The sequence below is a fragment of the Gavialis gangeticus genome, unplaced genomic scaffold (assembly GCF_001723915.1).
Source record: "Gavialis gangeticus isolate Ggan-Ray unplaced genomic scaffold, GavGan_comp1, whole genome shotgun sequence".
Classification (NCBI taxonomy): domain Eukaryota; kingdom Metazoa; phylum Chordata; order Crocodylia; family Gavialidae; genus Gavialis; species Gavialis gangeticus.
In genome coordinates, this window is record NW_017729025.1 from 101,156,290 (window position 1) to 101,162,651 (window position 6,362).

Here is a 6,362-nt window from a genome sequence, read left to right on the forward strand (position 1 = left end):
GGGGGGGGGGGGGGGGAAGGGGGTGCTGCTGCTGCAGAGGGAAGGACCAGGACCCACAGCTCAGGGGCTGCTTGGCCTGCTGGTAGCTTGCTCCTCAGCTGCAGGAGAGGTGGGCAGGCTCCGCCAAAAAAAAATGATCAGACACCTCACCACTTCTGCCTTCAGCAGGTGCGGCAAGGGGCCTGATACTTTTTTCTGCAAAGCCTGCCCACCTTTCCCTGGGGGGTAACTAATAGCTGTAATCTGTCGTTGCAAACTACATCAGCGTGTAGTTTAGTTTGCAGCAGTGCAAACTCATTTAAAATCCCCATTAAGCCATGCAAAGTGACGTTTTGGTCACATGTACATAGTAATGCCATCATGTGTACAAGCACCTTTTCTTTCTTTGTCTTCCTCCTAACCCCCTATTTATGACCTCTATCATCCTGTACCATTGGTATGAGAGCAATCTTTGCAGTTCCCCATCCTCTGGAGGCATCTCCTCGACTCTGCATCTCACCTGAAAACAACTTTCCTTCCTCCCTAGCTAGTGCCCTGGTCCATGCTTGCAGTGGGGAATGGCAGCACTGTGGGGAATTACACTTTTCTGGGATCATTTTGTTTTGCTTGGTGGGGGGGTAGGGTGTGTGCTGCTGTGCAGCAGGGGGAGGGGAAGGGAGCTGCTGATTCATTGCAGCTGTTTAAACAATCCAGTCACCTCATCCTCCTCTTTCCTTCCGAAAGCACCACTCAGCACTTCAAGCCCAGCCTGGGCTTTCCCTTTCCCGCTGCCCAGGTTTATGGCAACAGCCACAGCAGCAGCACAGTCTTTAGCGGCATTTTCGCCAGCAAGGATCTCCCACCCTGAGGCCCTCAGCCCAGAGCACTCTTCCACCTCCACATCATCCAGGGGGTCTGGGTACCACTCCAGGTGCAGAGATCCAAGCAGACTCCATTTCAGCAGCAGGGGTTTTTAACATTACCAGGACTTTTTCCTGTCACAGTTGTAGTTACACTGATGGGGGGCAAGTGAATGACTGTCCTCTCAATGCCTTCACTGGGGTTACAGGCTTTTAGGGCTGTTCTTAATAGCAGAAGAGGCTGGAGCTATTTGGAGGGGACACATTAGCAGTAGCTCTTGGGACCAATCACACCGTGCCAGGCACATTGCTTATTCTTGTTGTCTTTTCCTAAGTGATGCTTTGGCAGAACCCTGCCATTGCCCCTAGGGAAGGAAGGAAAAAATTACTATCAGGACCATCAAGGAAGGGAAATCATTCTGCCACAAATAATGGAAGGGGAATTCTAACTGCCAGAGGAGATAGAACGTGAATCCCTTAGCCAGCTCCTTCCCTCTGGGCCAGCAAAGAAGCACAGCACATGCAGCATGTAGTAGACGGGGATGTATCCAAATCCAGAAATCCAAAGGAGGCAAAGAACAGAACTTGTTTTCAGATGGAGCTTGATTATAGGGCACAGCTGCTTGTAACAGCAAGGGGACAGACCCAATGCCCCACAAGGTCTCTTCCAGTCTCACGTTTCTGTCATGCAAAACACTAGATCTGGGATACAAATAGCCCCAAGGAATGTCCAAGACACACTGCACCCAAGTGGATGAAAAATGGAGCAGAAGGTGTTCATTACACTGAACTATAAAGGATACACAAAGAAAAACACACATAAAGGACATGAAATCACACTTCACAGAGGAGTGTGATTAAAGCAAAAGCTGTAAAAGGCAGTATAGTCTAGGCCAGTGGTCTCCAAACCTTTTTGATTGCTCACCCCTATCAGTAAAAAATTTTTGAGCATGCACCCCCAATATATGTATATTTATATAACTATAAATATAAATAGACGTTCTAATATTTTCTTCCCACACCCCAATGGATCGTCTTGTGCGCACTCCACTTTGGAGACCACTGCTGTAGGCATAGCGCACTAGGCTGGCCTTCATAAGCCCTGGGTTCTACTCCTGTCTTTTGTGACCTTGGGTAAGACTCTTCACCTGTTTCCCTTCTTGCCTTTTTTTCTGTCCTACTTCTTGGGTCAGGAACTGCCTGTAATCATCTAGTACAATCAGGCCATGATCTCGGCTGAGGTCTCTAGGCACCACAGTAATACAAATAAAGATTGTTAAATGATAATGTAATCTGCTGTATAAATACTAGGGCGAATATACTACAGACACACTCTGCCACTGCAATAGACAGAATACAGAGCTAGACAGACCTATAGTCTGACCCAGTATGGCATGTCTTACATTCTTAATAGAGATAAGAGGCAGACATATGAAGAGCTAAAGATGTAAATAGATTAGACTGCCAACGCTTGCACAGCTTTATGTCTATGACTGGCAGCTTGGCTTAGAGCTCTTGGGCTTCCCTCTGACTGAAGAACCCTATAATTTCTGGACCAAGAATAGTGAACTAGACATAAACAGTGCTATCAAATGAGGCTGCAAAGACTCTTACTGGACTGAGATCTCTCCCTGTGTCTGTAGTTTACAAGCTTCTCTCCAGAGAACTTGGCTTTTTTCCCATAATAATGACATGAGAGGGAAAGCAAGTGGAAGCAGAACCCTGGTGCACGGGAAGCCCGTGTGCAGCCCCTCGGCCAAAAGGAAATGAGCTTATGTGATGGAATTGATTGTATATACATGTTGCCCGGGTGTAAACGTGTTTGTACTTCCCTCTCCAATTGTGGGAATTGCTGGCGAGGCAGTGTGCTGCAGAGGGACACAACAGCCCAGCAGCTGCCTCTGTCCCCTATAGTCAGGCCCAGTCAATCAATTACAACAAAACCATTAAAGGGTAAAGACATAGATTATATATACATACACACACACACGTTATCATTTAAAAATACAGATGAACAATAGAACAAACCAGACCAAAGGATATATTGATTGGGCAACCTTGTAACTGTATGAATATACAAACTATTACTTCAAATTATTCACATAAATTATAAGGCACTGTCCACAAATATAACCAGCAGTCCTTAGACTATCTGGATGCCCTCCAGGGAAGGGGCCCCACTCCTAAGGTACCACTACAGGAAAGGATGTGGGGGGAAAGAAAAAGGAGAGGAAGACCCCAAAAACTCCTAAGCTCCCTTGCTATCACCCAGGAGTGGGCCACATGGTGCCCCTTCACAACCTTCGGGGGGTCCTTCCCCTGTGGGGACCTTCTCTCCAGGGTAACTTACTACTCCACAGTCCCAGGGTTGCCTTCCATTCTCCAGATTGAGCTCTGTTCCCCACCGGGTTTTCCTGCCACCCGACTCTGCTGCCACTGTCCTGGCTTAGGGCCACAGACACCGCTGTGTATAGTGGACCCTTTGCTTTGTGCTAGGGGTTGGAGGCCTGGACAGTCTTGTGCAGCACCGGGGCTCAGTCTGCTCCTGGACCCTCTGGGCAGCATTGCCTGCACTAAGCTGCTGCCCTGTGCCAGCAGCTGTAGACTTGAGCCACCTCAAGCAGCTCCCAGTGTCTCTCACCCTCCATGCAGCGCCTCCTGCACTGAGCTCCCAGCCTCGTTCTGGGGTTTGAGGACCTGAGTTTCCCCAGGGGCTCTGAAGATCCTGCTCTGTGCACTGACCTGTGCAGTGTCTCTGGCTGCACGCTAGAGGTTACAGACCCAGGTCGCCTCATGCAGCTCCCAGGGTCTGGACGCCGTGCTGTGCACCGAGAGCCTGACCACTGGAGCCATCGGCCGCTCCCCACTGATAGAAGTCTTCAGGGGCTCTTCCTGGGCTACTGCTTTGCCCTGCTGAGCAGCTCTCCTTAAGTCTTCTAAGCCCCACTCTTCTCTCTTCTCTGTCCCTGATGCATTCCCCGCATGCTGGGCACGCAGCTCCTTTTATACGCTCCAGGGCTCCGCCCCTGAAGTCTTCCAGACCTGACAGTTTGCAGTCTTCAATTGGGTCTGGGGGAGCTCTTCTCCCCCTCCCCTCAGGAAAGGGGCATGATGTTATTTCTCTTGCTGCCTCCTGACTGGTGAATGGGCTCCACCAATCAAAACAGCAGGATCTCAAGCCTGGGACTCAACCCAAGCTCTGAAAGGTGAGCCTGCTACATACATAGGAACCCACTGAAGGGGAACAGAAGCCAGGGAGCACCACAGATTTTCCCATTGCTAAAGTTGGCTCACCCAAGCCACAAGTGCATGGACGTAGAACAAGGTTTTCCCCCTTCCCCAACAAATAGCAAATTCACATAAAAAACATATTTTTAGTTATGCCAAGTAGTTGCAGATTCCTTCTGTAACCCAGGTGGTACTCCAAGGGGTACCCCCTCTCCAATTGAAGGGATCATAGCAGGTGCACAAGCGCTGTGGGAGGTGTAGGGACTCTCCTCCCCCTATAGAGCAGAGCCAGACCACCAATGGGGACTTAACCATATATCTTTTAATACTGGGAACATAACAGGCATAAAGCAGAGGGTATAGTGGACACTACGATACCCCAAGGGGGCAGGACTCAACAACGGTTAGACGCTTACAATCATTGACAAAAAACAGGGTTAACAAAATATACAAGACAAACCGCAGAACAAACAATACGGGTTGGTGAAATATAAAAAGGCACAAAATACAAATGTCAATTGACAAGGAAATATAGGGCCTAGGTACCTGGAGGGGGAGAAAGAGAGAAAACACAATGGCCCCTTTCCACTGGAGGATCTGCTTCTTGTTAGCTCACACACCCCAGCTAGAACTTGAATGCAGATCTCCCACGTGGAAGGCAGAAACATTGCCACACAGCCACCAGTGGTGGCACTACTCCAGCCTGCTAGGGGTCTTGACCTTCCTGGAGCCCCGGCCTCATGTCAAGCTGCCTGGCCTCTGATTGGAGGAGCTGGAAGCAGAGCTGGGAACCTCTAAGGCCACTGCTCAGACCCTTGCTGGAGTGGGGAGAGCCTCTCCTGCTGACTGCAGCCTCTCCTAGGGGATCCTGGAGCCCAGTGGGGAGCCTCTCCTGCCGGCCGCATGCCGCGCTGCTGAGGGTCCCACTGCTGCCTGCAGGTCCTGCTCTTTCAGGCTCTTCTGGGGCACTGCTTCTGCCCCGCTGGCTCAGCTCTTGCCAGCTCTGTGAAGCTCCTTCCTTGTTGTCCCTCGCTGGTCTCCCCTGAGTCAGCCATGCTGCCCCTTTTATCCCCTCCAGGTGACCCAAGGGGCTAATCAGAGGACACGGAGGGTGTGTCTCTGGGGCCTGATTGGTGCGGAAAGGGAATCCCAAGTCCTCCAATCATCTTTTACCTCTTCAAAACCCCTGGGCCAAATCATTACCAGATTGGTGCAGGAAGGGAATCCCAAGTCTGCCAATCATCTTTTGCCCTTTCAAAACCCCAGGGCTAGGTCACTGCCAGCTAGCCCATCACACTTCCAAAATACCTTCATCTCAAAAGATGTTTACAGGGTTAGATGCTATGCAGTGGTGCCCCTTTTATCCAATATTCCAGTAACCTGGACAGTACTCCAAGATATACCCCCTCTCCAATTGAAGGGATCAGAGCAGGTGCACAAGCACTGTGGGAGGTGTAGGGACACTCCTTCCCCTATAGAGCAGAGCCAGATCACCAATGGAGACTTAACCATATATCTTTTAATGAGAAAAACAGTAGTGGGAACATAACATATATAAACCAGGGGGTATAGGGGACACTACAACACCCCAAAGGGGCAGGATTCAATAAAGGTTAGGCATTTATATTTGCAGACATATTCATCCAGTTGACAAAAGATCGGTTTAACAAAGTATAACACACAAACAGCACAACAAACCATATTGGCTGGTGAAATATAAAATATAAAACATCAAATAACGAGAGATATAGGGTATAAGTACCTGGAAGGGGGAGGGGGGAGAGGGAAAACACCATGAGCCCCTTCCATTGAAACAAGAATTTCTCCCTGTCATTTCACTCACCCCTAATGAGTGCCTCCATTTTCCTGAGCAGGGATGGGGTCACCCCCCACACCGGGACCTCCATAGGTCCCAGGGGAGGTGCACCCAGACCTAGGGTCAGTAAGGATCTAGTCAGGAAACTCCTGGAGGGACTGGACGTATTTAAATCAGCTGGTCCGGACGATCTCCACCCCAGAGTACTGAGGGAATTAGCAGATGTCATTGCAGGACCCCTGGCACGGCTTTACAAGCACTCGCGGTGCTCTGGTGTGGTGCCAGAGGACTGGAAAAGGGCCAATGTGGTTCCCATTTTCGAAAAAGGGAGGAAGGAGGACCCAGGAAACTATAGGCCAGTTAAGTCTTACCTTGATCCTGGGGAAGCTTTTTGAGAGAATAATCCTGGCACATGTCCACAAGGGGCCAGCAGGGGAGCTTATGCTTAGGGGCAACCAACATGGGTTCATTAGAGGCAG

At 49.9% G+C, this 6,362-nt stretch overlaps 1 long non-coding RNA gene across 1 annotated transcript in view; it reads right to left on the reverse strand.

The window, feature by feature from the left end:
* Window positions 1–4,877, reverse strand: part of LOC109299483 — a 7,208-nt gene extending 2,331 nt beyond the window's left edge. Inside the window, exons 1-2 of the long non-coding RNA XR_002097884.1 lie at window positions 4,684–4,877; window positions 4,032–4,036 (exon numbers count right to left, since the gene is read on the reverse strand). This is a non-coding gene — a long non-coding RNA (uncharacterized LOC109299483). The remainder of the gene's footprint in view (window positions 1–4,031; window positions 4,037–4,683) is intronic.
* Between the last annotated feature and the right edge of the window lie 1,485 nt (window positions 4,878–6,362).